A 13,758-nucleotide genomic window follows, 5' to 3' on the forward strand; every position below is an offset into this window, starting at 1 on the left:
AATGATCACTTTTATGACTATTTGTATATAGAGTCTCTGTTTTATAGATTATTCATGGTAATGTTATAATACCGAGCTGATTATCTTGGGCCTTTCTGAACTGCTTTCTTTAAAGATTTGGCATATGCTATGTAAATAAAACAAAACTTAACTTCATCCTACTCAAATCATATGACGAAGTTTTTATTTTATATAATTTTTACCCTGCCTATGCATTGCTTCAACTTTTCAAAATCCTAGATAATTGATAATTGAATACATATTAGGTATCATTTCTTATACACATGGCTTGTTTTTAAGTACACTCATAAAGACAAAGTGTTTCTTGATTTGCTCATTCTCTATGTCCGGTGCAGATCAGTTGAGGACTCTCTGTCAGCATCTCCCAGAGTCCAGGTTGATGGTGGAAGAGGTGTGTGTATGTGTGTTATCAGCAGAGAAAATAGTATTTAGTCAGTATTTCAACATAGTTTTTGTGTTGAAATTAGCATATGCCTGTTATTCACCTTTTAAATTTGCATGGGAACAAATTGTAGAGATATTATCTATTGCTAATCTGTTTTGTCACACAACAATGAACAGCAAATAATCATTGGTATTTTCATCCCTACCTTGTGGTGTGGAGTTTTAAGAACATGCATTAGTGCACAGATGTGTACTGTTCTTTGAAATCTACATCCAATCTTCTGGGCTCAGTTTCAGAATCCAGTGTATCATTTAAAACAAAAATAGTTTGTTCTTTCATCTGTACAGCATAACAGAAGAATTTTAATCAAAGTCAGACACATATTCTGAAAGAAATCGTCTACTCTTCCATGAAAGAGCTAAATTTCAGTACCTGACTTCGAATTTTAGTTGTTCAATAAATTAATTTCACACGTCTCATGTTGAGTCATCCAAGATGGTGTGATTTCATTCCTTAACAGCCAAGAGATAGTTTGTTTCATAGTGTTTGCCTTGCTATGAGTTATAGTAATTTGTGAAACCCATTAATACAGGAAATTTGATTGTATACCACTTTGCAGACAAAAATAGCATGTCATTGCATGGCTGAGAAAAAACAATTAAACACTTTAAAAATATTTTGTGACAGAAAGTGGTATTTTAGGTTATTATGAAAATACTGCCTAAATCAATAGGCCTTCTAAAACTGTAAAATTTATAATCTTGAATTCTTTTAGAACAATCTGAGATTCTTTTCTGAATATAATATAACCATTCATCATTACAAACTATAGTTTCTGAAACTTGGCTATTGTTAACTTTTTTAATACGTGACAGTACAAAATTGGAGAAGTACCTGAAATGGATAATGAAAATGATAGAGGATTGAGAGTGATGCCATAATAGAATGGACTAAAAATATTGGAGCTCTTAGGCCTGGAAAACCTAAAGGAGAGAGGTAATAAGACTGAAACATATCAGAATATGGAAGGTCTAAATAGGTTGAACAGAGACTATTCTCCTGCTTGGAGTTTTGGAAGAAGTTTAGAAAATGAAATTGAGAAACATTTTTTTAACACTATTTTTCATAGTGAGTTTTAAACATAGGTGATTTGACTTCAAGAGTTAATACATAGTAAAAATGCAAAACAATTCATGAAAGATTTATATATATCAAGGTTAATGGTACATCATAGGTTATTATAGGAAATGAAGACATGTGAGGGAAGTACATTCCTGACCAAAGGAAGAAGAGAACCATAGCTTATTACCCATCAGAGATAGAAAACTGCAAGAGGAATAATAACTCCCCTCTAATTAGTATGTTTTATTTTTTTTATTACGAGAATATAATAAATCTATAAAATACAGGCTACTGTGACAAATGAAAATCTACAGAATATAAATATTAATTGATTTACAAGATACGTCACTCTAGTTCTTCATTATTAAAAAACAAAACAAAAACCTGTTTCTTTCGAGTCGACTCCAACTCACAGCGACCCTACAAGACAGAGCAGAACGACCCCACATGGTTTCCAAGGAGTGGCTGGTGGATTTGAACTGATTAGCAGCTGAATTCTTAACCACTGGCCACCAGGTTCACCATAAATAAGGAAAATTTTATTAGTTATGACATATTCATAGTATAATTAAAATAAAGCTCAGATATTGCAAACATTCATAGGGAGAGCTTTCCTTAGTGATTACTCAAGTATTGACATCATAATTCATGGATCCAACTTCCTATGAAAGAAAATTGATGGCCTATTGCCAATGAGTAGAAGTATGCCATTAAAGACTATAAGCCTAACTTTAAAAACAAAACAAAACAAAAAGCAGCTTACCTTTTCCAGTTTGCTCTTTGAATGGCCACAAATTTTTATTTGTAATTCTTACTGAGTGCCTGAGTCAGGATACAACCAAACAACAGCCTGTAGACTTCGAGTCAATTCCTACTCATAGCGACCCTATAGGACAGAGTAGAATTGCCCCAAAGCGTTTCCAAGGAATGGCTGGTGGATTTGAACTGCTGACCTTTTGATTAGCAGCCAGGCTCTTAACCACTGTACCACCAGGGCTCCCAGTCAGGATAGGCTTGGTTATACTGTGGTGACAAAGAGCCCTAAAAGTCTCAGTACCTAATACAAGTGTTTATTGTTTTGCTCACTGCATATGTCCAGAGTAGATCAGTTGAGGGCTCTGTTCATCATAGTCTCTCAGAGACCTGGCAGATGGATGGAGCAGCCACTATTTGAAATGCTGCCAGTCACTCTGGCAGCAGAAAAGACAGCTCACCACAGGGTCTTAACTTTGGCAATTAAATGTTCTGGGCCCAGAACCCACGTCACTTCTGTTCATGACTCCATTGGCTAGAATTGGTCACATGGACTTGCCTAACGAAGCCAAGAAAAGGAAAACCAGAGAAGAAATATTGGCTGAACAGCACTAATGTTTCCAGGGGTCCCTGGACAGTGCAAACGGTTAAGCACTTGATATATGAACTGAAAGGCTGGCAGTTTGTAATCCATCCAAAGGTGCCTCAAAGGAATTTCCTGGCACTCTACTTTTGAAAGGTCACAGGCTTGAAAACCCTATGGAGTGCAGTTCTACTCTGCATGCGTGGGGTCGCCATGAGTCGGAACTGACTGAACTGCAGCTGGCTTGGTGTTTTTGGTTTACTAATGATTCCTTGCCTCAGTTGTAGCACCAACCTTAGTGGCGCAGTGGCTAAGAACTTGACTGCTATCCAAAATGGTGGCAGTTTCAATCCACCAGCCATTCCCTGGAAACCCTATGGGGCAGTTCTACTCTGTCCTATGTGGTTGCCATGAGTCAAAGTCGACTCGATGGCAACAGGTTTGGTTTTTTGGTTCCTATTTTAAAGGCAACTGTTACTTATAGAATGACTCATTTAAATATCGACCTGTTTGAAATGCAGCCATGACTTAAAAGTAATATTAACAGGGCTAGCAGAGTAGAAGAAGCCTTCTTAAGGGCCACCTCCTGCTGGGATGCCTTGCTAAGGTTTTAGTGCACTTCAAAAGCCTTCTATTAATTGTAAGCTTGGATGAAATTGCTATTTTGAGAGGTTAAGTGATGCCAGTTACAAAAACACTCAGAGTGGTCAGCTATTAGCAAGCAGACTGCCCCACTGGGAAACAGAAGTACATACTGTTATTGCTATTGTAAACCGAGAAGGATCTCAGACTCAAAAGATGCTTCATCAAGACAGTTGTTGAAAACTCAGCCATTTTAAGGACAGCTGTCTTGCCAAAAGCCACTTGGCTGGTTGCTACTTGATAATGTATAATAAATCAAGAAGTAGACTGACATCTCAAATGCTAGAATGATTTCCCTAGCCCATTAAGAATATGAAAGAAAAGGATTTTAGGGACAGTTTCAGAAATTCACCAGTGTTTGAACCTCTGAATATTATCTCAGGGTGTGAGAACAACTAACAGCACCGAGTTAGCTTCACATGATACCTTGTATTCAATTTTGTATTTTCTTTAGGATGATGAATAATTTCAAAATGCAATAGTATCTTGAGGATCAAATAGTAAAATTTTTTGTGGGTATTGCTTTGGAAACATCCTTATCTGCAATATGCTGATTTTACACAGAAGGTCATAGATGTCAGAAATATTAAATAAAATAATACTTTGCGTAAGTATTTTAAACTTTGCTACTTTAAAGTATAGGAAAGTTAGAATAAAAGGAAAATATTTGTATATTGATTTTATTTTAGTGCTTATTTAGTAAAATAAGGTCAGATTATAATAGAAAGATGACTATATTCTGGAATATAACAACCTTATAATGATTTTTATCATTAAACAAAAAATATTAATAGTTAATATTTCTCGAATGCTTATCATGTGCTAGGCACTACCATAAAAATCTCATGTGTGTTCACTAATTCTATTCTTACAACCCTCTTCTGGGTTTGGTATTATTATTGGCATTTCACAAAAGAAGACACTAAAGCACAGTCTGATTCCAGAAACTTGCATTGAAATTCTGCTGAGAATGTGGGCTTTGAAACTGAGGTTCGAATCTTGCTCTGCTATTTAATAAAAGTGACTGTCACTCTTGACAAGTTACTTAACCTCTGTACACATGAATTTCTTCTTTTGCAAAACTCCCAAGCTTCTAGTGAGAAAAAGTATAGCTAGGAATGAAAATTACTTAGCACACTGTCTTGCCACTAGTAACTGTCCAAAAAAAAAGCTAAGATTATTCTTATCATTGTTATTATTAGATAAAAGTAAAGCATCTATTACAATTTAAAGAATGTTGTAGATACTTAATAAATATTAGATCCCTTTCTTGCATATCTACAAAAGTCTTAACAGGCCAAAAGATAAAAAACCTCACAAGTGAAATGGAATCCAAGTGGGATGGAATTTCACAGGACTTTGAGACCATGTCTGTGAATGACCTTGAAATGAAAACCCAGGTACTATTTTTAATTCTGTTTCTAAATTTAAATGTGTCATATTCTCATATAAGTTCTCCCATTGCCAGCTAGTTTGGTGTGCAGATACTGGCTACATTTTTCAGTGTATCAGCTTTCAAATCCTGGCATAGAATCAGTTTCAATGACTATTCACATTTCCCACAGAGGCATAGTAGAATTTAATAAAAGATCTGTGGATTGTAGGGGGAGCAATGGTATCAGGCTATGAAAGATTTGTGATGGCCCTGATATATTTCTTTACTCCTTTCAAAAGCAAAAATCACAAAGTGCTTTTCAAATTACTGAGAAAATTACAACAGAACATTAGCACTCTTTAAATCCAAGCATCACCACTGACTATTAAAATGGATGTACTGCCAAAGTGTACTGGAGGTTCAGTGCTCGAACAAAAAGTTCCCTGGGAGCCAAAGGTAACTGCTGTACACTCTGATCAAGGGTACCTGTCTGCAAAGCTAAATGATGCATCAACACTGCAAGCTCCAATCAATGTAATTGATTTGTGTGTATCATTATGCTATTTGTTATGTTTATGTTTTCAATTGCCAAAAGCAGAATTTGCCAGTGAGGGGCTGTGTTATAGATATAGCAGTTAGAGGATGAAGAGTCCAGTCATTAGTGTTGGCTAAGAACATTACTCCTCAAAAATGGAAAAGTAACAGCTTAAGGAATAGATCTGCTGGCACATTAGCTCAACAAATCCAGGAGGCTAACAGAGAGGTGCTGTTATACTTAAGAGACTGGTTTGGCTTCTAGAGATGCTAAGTAAAAGTGCCAAAATTTCCAAAACCTGGCCCCCTTACGTTAGCGTAGAAACTTGAAAAGTAATGTGACACGAACTCCATACTGATCTAGCAAAGGTTATTGACTAATATTTGCCATCAATTTTTCAAAAAAAGCTGAAAATATGTATGATTTTGCTTACTTCTAACAAAAACTAGCCACAAATATTATAGCATGTTTTGGTTAACATTTCTACATTTTTGCTAAAATTAAAACAATCAAACTGTAACATTGAATGGTTAGGTTTAATCCCTTTAATGATGTTAACAAATTTCAAATTGCCATCAGTATTGGGAATTTTAAAAATTATTGTTTGTTATTATCTCACTGATGGAGATGAGGTAAGGTTATTATGGATGACAAGCATTTGATAAAAACAAAACAAAAACAAAATACAGTGACAACAAAAAACCCCAAAGTAACAACTTTACATTGATTGGCAACCACTTATAACAAAAAATGTTTTACTTCCTAGTATTGCTAAATATACTTTGTTTCACTGAGCAAGATAAAAAAATGATTCAACAAATAAAATTAGGGCTTCATTTCCAGCAAATGCTACTTAGGAGTTACATAACCAATAAAAAGTAGTCTCTCCTCCCTATTTGTCATATAAAATATTCAGGGAGATGAATCTTTGAGTAGCAGACCACACTTTTTGATGAGCAAATTTGGGGATTAAAAACTATATACAAAAATTGAATCCTCCTATCTTGGTTGTAGGAGTCCCTGAATGGTACAAACTATTGACATGCTCAGCTACTAAGTAAAAGGTTGGTGGTTCGAGTTCACCCAGAGTTGCCTCTGAAGAAAGGCCTGGTGATCTACTTCTGAAAAATCAGCCATTGAAAACCCATGAAGCACAGTTCTGCTCTGAGTTACATGGAGTCACCATGAGTAGAAATGACTTGATGGCAACAGATTTACTTTACTTGTCTCTTTATCTTGGTCATAAAGTGGTATCCCTACAGTGTAATCTTACTCTTTTGAAAAATAGTTAGAAAAAAGCAACTGAAGCTTCATGCTTCAAGTGCAGGATTGGAAGTGATTTGATTTATTGCTTCTTTCTTACCATGGTCCAAGGGGAGTCACAGCTAGTAAAGCCATCACCAGCTACAGCCACCTTGAGACAGAGGACCATGCTATGAGAGTGTCGTGCATTGAAACCAAGGATGGTCATTAGGGATAATAGACAGTGGGTACCACTGCTCTATTCTTGGCACACTGCACCCCTAACATAGTGTCTCTTTTAATTGCTTGTGGTCAGTGCCTATTCTGATCTGGTTGGGAAGAAAAAGAACAAGTTTGTTTTCTCCTGGTCTCGATTTCCCTGGCTTACTCTGGAGCTTTCTGCAACATGCCATAATAGATATTTTAAGAATTTTGCTATTTATTGCTGACAAAAAGTTATACAAATAATCAAGAGTCCACTAGATTAAGCCATTTGTCTATCATACCTATCTATACCTTACCAAAAGTGACTTTTGATTAAGGGTGACCTGTAAAATAATGTACTGCATTAGAAGGAACATTTGTAGGAAGCAATATAGCACTTTCTTTACGATTAGCTCGTGTGTGTGTGTTTTTTTTTTAACATAAAGCTCTTCCTTTCTCTGCAATTCTTAAGCACCATCGAGCATATTTTGATTATCTTTGGTACCACCAGTCTGATAGTCTTCTTTCTTTATGTACAATTCAGTGACATACACTCTTGACAAGAAAAAATCATCCACAAGAATTCCCCGAGAAGACATTCATATACAGCATGTGTTAGGATTTTCATTTGGCATTTTCCAACTATACTAATTATGTTATCACTCAATGTAAACTTTAAAAAAGAAAGTCTTCAGTTTAGAAAAAAAGAAAATCTTGAAGTTCTGTTGCCTAACTTCAGAGATATTCCTGTCATCTTTAAATAAAAAAAATATGTTTGAGCTTGTACATATCTGCATATCATGTGTCGCCTCCCTCCCTCTCTCTATCTATATCTTTCTCTCTCTAATTACTCTTCTCTCTAGAATACTGATCCATCCTACAGTAATGGTCACTGCAGAGTTTATTGCCATTTCCAAGACTGTTGCTATCTCTAGAGGTTTTGGCAAGTTATAATTCTCCACTAACTATGTCTATTACATAAGGTTCTCCTTCTCTTTCTCAGGCTATAATTTAAGAGAAAATTCTGCCAAACATAAAAATGAAGTGGTCAATTGTCACATGAATTGAAAATCTGGCAATGTACATATGCTATGTTCTAGTTACCTAGTGCTGCTGTAACACAAAATACCAAAAGTGGGTGGCTTTAAAGAACAGAAGTTGATTTTCTCATAATTCAGGCTACTAGAGGCCTGAATTCAAGAGCTCTAGGGGGAGGTCCTTTTTTGTCAGTATCCCAGGAGTTCCCATGGATTCCTTTGCCTGTAGACAATCCTCACATGGAATCTGTCTTCTCACTATGTGTCTCTGTGTCTATTCTGCTCTTTTTTATAACTCAGAAGTGATTAGGTTTAGGATCCACCCCACTGGTATGACTTCATTAACATAACAAAGAAAAACCCTATTTCTAAATAGGATTACATTCACAGGTACAGGGGTGTCATGGTTTGAATTATGTCCCCCCAAAAATGTGTGTATCAATTTGGCTGGGCCATGATTCCCAGAATTGTGTGGTTCGCCTCCATTTTGTGATTGTAATTTCATGTTAAAGAGAATTAGGGTGGGATTGTAACACCACCTTTACCCAGGTCACATCCCTGATCCAATGTAAAGGGAGTTTCCCTGGAGTGTGGCCTGCACCACCTTTTATCTCTCAAGAGATAAAAGAAAAGGGAAGCAAGCAGAGAGTTCGGGACCTCATACCATCAAGAAAGCAGTGCCGGGAGCAGAGCGCATCCTTTGGACCGGGGTCCCCGCGCAGAGAAGCTCCTAGTCCGGTAGAACATTGATGAGAAGGTCCACAGAGAGAAAAAGCCTTCCCCTGGAGCTGATGCCCTGAATTTGGACTTTTAGCTTACTTTAACTGTGAGGAAATAAATTTCTCTTTATTAAAGCCATCCACTTGTGGTATTTCTGTTGTAGCAGCACTGGATGATGAAGACAAGGGGTTAGGATTTCAACACATATTTTGGGGGCATGATTCAATTCATAACACACTATCAGTAAATGCTACATTTCATCAGTCGTAAGATATCATTGATTATAAGGCACATTACTATACGTACCACTAAAAAAAGAACATATTTCCATTTAAATTTGATACACCATCATTGTAAGATGCGTTCCCATTTCATGGATGAAAAACATGGAGAAGGTGGCACCATAAAATTGATAAAATGTGGAAAGCTTATGTATATTGATGTGCCTTTTTCGCTTGTTCAACTTCTACTGTCAAATACCAAGCACGTTATATTTTATTTACCTGCCTTCTTTCACTTTTTTTTTCAAATCAAATTTATGTGCAAGTCATTTTGCTGATTCTGCCTTGGTTTTAGGATGCAGTTTGAGGCCTATGCTTGGGCTCAATCCAGTGTCATGGAACTTGGCACCATTTACTCCTATGGAATTAATTCCATTTATTCTGCCTTCAATTGGCCAGTGACATAGAATCCTAGATATCAGAAAGAGCTGTTGCATGTGTCCAATATCCAGGCACCATTCTGTTATCCTAGATTAAGAGGATTAGTCCAAAAGTACATATCAATTTTAAAGGGCATTTGAGCTAGTTCTAAAAAATTTTGAAGGGGGAAAATTTAGTCTTCAGTGTCATCCTTCTTTCTGACCATCAACTTTCTTACTCTTTCACAACATCAAGGGCAGAGCATGCTATATTATTCTGGGTTAAACTCACATCCCCCATTAATTGTTGCCCATTCTTTTCCTCATCTCCTCAGGGATAGTAGTTTAGTAATTAACAAATCTGATAATATAATCCTTCTAGTTGGCTAAAGGAAGAGAAGTGGGACTGCCCACAGGAAAAAATGATATACAGTTAACACTGGCCTTTTAGAAACCAATCAGTATTTTTTATTCTATAATTAGGGATTCCAAGTGAGTGTGGCAGTTTTACAATAAGTAGCAAGGAAGGGAAGTTATGGCAGGTCACTAACTAAGATATTTTGGCTCAGAGTATAGTAATCATACGGTATAATTAGATCTCTAATCCATTAATGCCAAAAACTAATCTAGATTTAGGAAAAGCATTTTCCTTAATCTCAACAAAAAGTTTACAATAGTCACACAGTAGTAACTGAAAAAAATCACCCATTCATTTATTCATTCTTCATTTAATATTTTTTAATACCTATTGCTGGCCTTACACTTGGCATTTTTTAAGCTGAAAGACCTGAAGGAAAAATTCAAGCTGTGAGTTGCAATATTGAAGGATTCTGTGGAGAAAATATTAAACGATGCAGGAACATCAAAAGGGGACTGAAGGAATACACAGAGTCATTGTACCAAGAAGAATTGGTCGATGTTCAAACATTTCAGGAGGTAGCATATGAGCAAGAACCAACAGTACTGAAGGAAGAGGTCCAAGCTACACTAAAGGCACTGGCAAAAAACAAGGTTCCAGAAATTGACAGAATACCAATGGAGATGTTTCAACCAACAGATGCAGTGCTGGAAATGCTCACTTGTCTATGCCAAGAAATTTGGAAGATAGCTACCTGGCCAACCAACTGGAAGAGATCCATATTTGTGCCCATTTCAAAGAAAGTTAATCCAACAGAGTGTGGAAATTATCAAACAATATCGTTAATATTACACACAAGTAAATTTTGCTGAAGATCATTCAAAAGCAGTTTGAGCAGTACATATACAGGGAAATGCCAGGAATTCAAGCCAGATTCAGAAGAGGAAGTAGAACAAGGGCTATCACTGCTGATGTCAGATGGATCCTGGCTGAAAGCAGAGAATACCAGAAAGATGTTTACCTGTGTTTTATTGACTATGGAAAGGCATTCGACTGTGTGGATCATAACAAATTATGGATAACATTGCCAAGACCAGAACACTTAATTGTGCCCATGAGGAACTGTACATAGACCAAGAGACAGTCATGCAAACAGAACAAAGGGATACTGCGTGGTTTAAAATCAGGAAAGGTGTGTGTCAGGGTTGTATTCTTTCACCATACTTATTCAAACTGTATGCTGAGCAAACAATCTGAGAAGCTGGACTATATGAAGAAGAACATAGCATCAGGATTGGAGGAAGACTTATTAACAACCTGCAATATGCAGATTACACAACCTTGCTTGGTGAAAGTGAAGAGGACTTGAAGCACTTACTTCAGTATGGATTACACCTCTACAAAAAGGAAGCAAAAATCCTCACAACTGGACCAATAAGCAACATTACGATAAATGGAGCAAAGACTGAAGTTGTCAAGGATTTCAATTTACTTGGATCCACAATCAACACCCATGGAAGAAGTCAAGAAATCAAACAAGTATTGCATTGGGCAAATCTGCTGCAAAAGACCTCCTTCAAGTGTGAAAAAGCAAAGATGTCACTTTAAGGACAGAAGTGTGCCTGACCCAAGCATAGTGTTTTCAATCGCTTCATATGCATGTGAAAGCTGGACAATGAATCAGGAAGACCAAAGAAGAATGGATGCATTTGAATTATGGTGTTAGTGAAGAATATTGAATATTCCATGGACTTCCAAAAGAATGAACAAATCTCTCTTGGAAGAAGTATAGCCAGAATGCTCATTAGAAGCAAGGATGGCAAGACTTCATCTTACATACTTTGCACATGTTATCAGGAGGGATCAGTCCCTGGAGAAGGAAATCATGCTTGGTAAAGTGGAGGGTCTGTGAAAGAGAGGAATACCCTCAACGAGATGGACTGACACAGTAGCTGCAATAATGGGCTCAAGCATACGATTGTGAGAACGGTGCAGGACCAGGCAGTGTTTTGTTCTGTTGTACATAGGGCAGCTATAAGTGGGAATTGACGTAAGGGCAACTAACAAGAACAACATTGTTGGCCTGGCCTGGGCTAGGTGTTAGGGATGTAGCAATAAAACAGATTGGCTTCTGCTCTTATATAGTTTATGGTATAGCAGAGAATATGGATATTAAAAAATAACTATATGTCTAATAGGTGTTATAAAACTGATGCACAGGGTGCTATGGGGACTCACCTAGTTTTTGACAGAGTTTAAGGAGATAACACCTTATTTGAGACCTACAATTTGGGTGTATACTAACCTGGTGAAGGTAGGGAATGGTGTAGGGTTACAGCATTTTAACTTAAAGAAATTGCCAGTCTATTTGAGGGCCCACAGATCAGAGAGCTAACAGTACTGTACTAAATCTAAAAGAAGCCAAATATGAATAAAACATAGGGAGGAAGAGTGTCAGGGATGAGATTAAAGATACAGGTAGGGAGAAATGTAGATGAAATTATTGGGAAACAGAAGTTGAGCTGGTAGGCTATAAGCCTAGAGCTCTGGGGTAGTGTGGACAGGCAGGGGCACGAGGTAAAGAAAACTTACCTGAGAATGACACCAGTGAAGTACAAAGCTGAGTGAAGAGATCAAGAGAGAATGAGAGACAAAATCCTAATGACAATATTTGAGCCATCTATGTTGTGAGACCTGTGAGGAATTTTAAGGAATTTGGACTTCATTGTAAAAGCAAAAGGAAGCTATTAAAGGGTCTTAAACAAAGATCTATCTAGTTTCTGCTTTTTTAAAAAAACACTCTAACCTGAGAGTGAAGAATGTGCTGGAGAATTGATTGAGTGGATGGAGAAGACCACTGAGAATGGCTTTGCAGTAGTCCAGGCGGGACCATGACGGTGGCAACTGGAGTAAGGTGGCTGGCAGTAGAACTGGAGAAAAATAGATGGATTCGAGAACAAGCAAAATAAAATCACTATAATTTATGCAGACAGTGAAAAAAGAAGCAATCAAGGATGAGTGAATGAGTACAATTTTTCTCTCTTGAGCAACTGAGTAGATTGTGATACCATTTTCGAGAAAGGAAAATTAGAAAAAGTACAGAAATGAGGAAGAAATCCCTGAGGAACTCTGACATTAAGGATCAGATAGAAAAGAAAGAGGTGAAAGAAGAGACTAAAAAGACAGGCAAATAAGTAGAAAGAAAATCTAGAAAAATTGTTACTAAAGAAACCCAGGGAAGAGTTCCCAGGAAGAGTTATCAACAATATGAAATGCTGCTGAAAAATCAAGCTAGATTAAAAAACTAAAATTGGTCTACCGGATTTATTGACATGGGGACTGTGGCAAGACCAATTTTGGTAGTGTAGTAAAAACAGAAACCATCAAGGGTATGTCTGTGAAGAGAGACAATGAAACTACAGACTATAAACTCATTTAAGGCGTTTGACAGTGAAGAAAGAGCTGTGAAGAATGCAAGTAATAGAAACTCATTTAAAACTAGTTTAAATGAAAGGGGGAATTTCTTATAAGGATACAAAGGAATCTCAAACATTCCAAGGAGGGCCTAGGTCACAATTTGCCAGAAGCCAATTCACTAACTAATAAAATTACAAAATTTGCTTGTATGACTATTTAGTTTGAGTTGATCAGTATTTGTTGTGATAATATAAAATTGGTTGGAGAGAAGTTTATCTCTGCCTTAACTAATTAGCTAGATCGGGAGACTGAGATACAGAGAGACAAGATCCAGAGACATGTTGTTATTGTTAGTTTCCATAGAGTTGGCTCCGACTCATGGAGACCTTACGTATGACAGAACAAAACACTGTAAGGTCCTGCACCATCTTAATGATCTTTGATGTGTTTGAGTACATTATTGTGGCTATTGTGTCAAGCCATTTCACTGAGTGTGTCTCTCATTTTCAGTGACCCTCTACATTGCCAAATATGATGTCCTTTTCTAATGATTGGTCTTTCTTGATTACATGTCCCAAATAACAAAGTCTCGCCATCTTCATTTCTAAGAAGCATTCTGGCTGTATTTCTTCTAAGACTGATTTGTTTGTTCTTCTGGCAATCCACAGTATATTCAATATTCTTTGCCAACACCACAGTTCGAAGGCATCAATTCCTTATTTAT

At 36.8% G+C, this 13,758-nt stretch overlaps 1 long non-coding RNA gene across 6 annotated transcripts in view; it reads right to left on the reverse strand.

The window, feature by feature from the left end:
* Nucleotides 1-13,758, reverse strand: part of LOC111819574 (uncharacterized) — a 167,300-nt gene that overhangs the window by 136,777 nt on the left and 16,765 nt on the right. Inside the window, exon 1 of one of the 6 annotated variants that reach the window (XR_002823164.1) lies at nt 612-8,200. The exons of the other annotated variants lie outside the window; for them this stretch is intronic. This is a non-coding gene — a long non-coding RNA (uncharacterized LOC111819574). Of the gene's footprint in view, nt 1-611; nt 8,201-13,758 lie in introns of those variants that run through there. 6 annotated transcript variants of the gene reach the window in all.

This window comes from Trichechus manatus, unplaced genomic scaffold (assembly GCF_000243295.1).
Source record: "Trichechus manatus latirostris isolate Lorelei unplaced genomic scaffold, TriManLat1.0 scaffold00012, whole genome shotgun sequence".
NCBI classification, from domain to species: domain Eukaryota; kingdom Metazoa; phylum Chordata; class Mammalia; order Sirenia; family Trichechidae; genus Trichechus; species Trichechus manatus.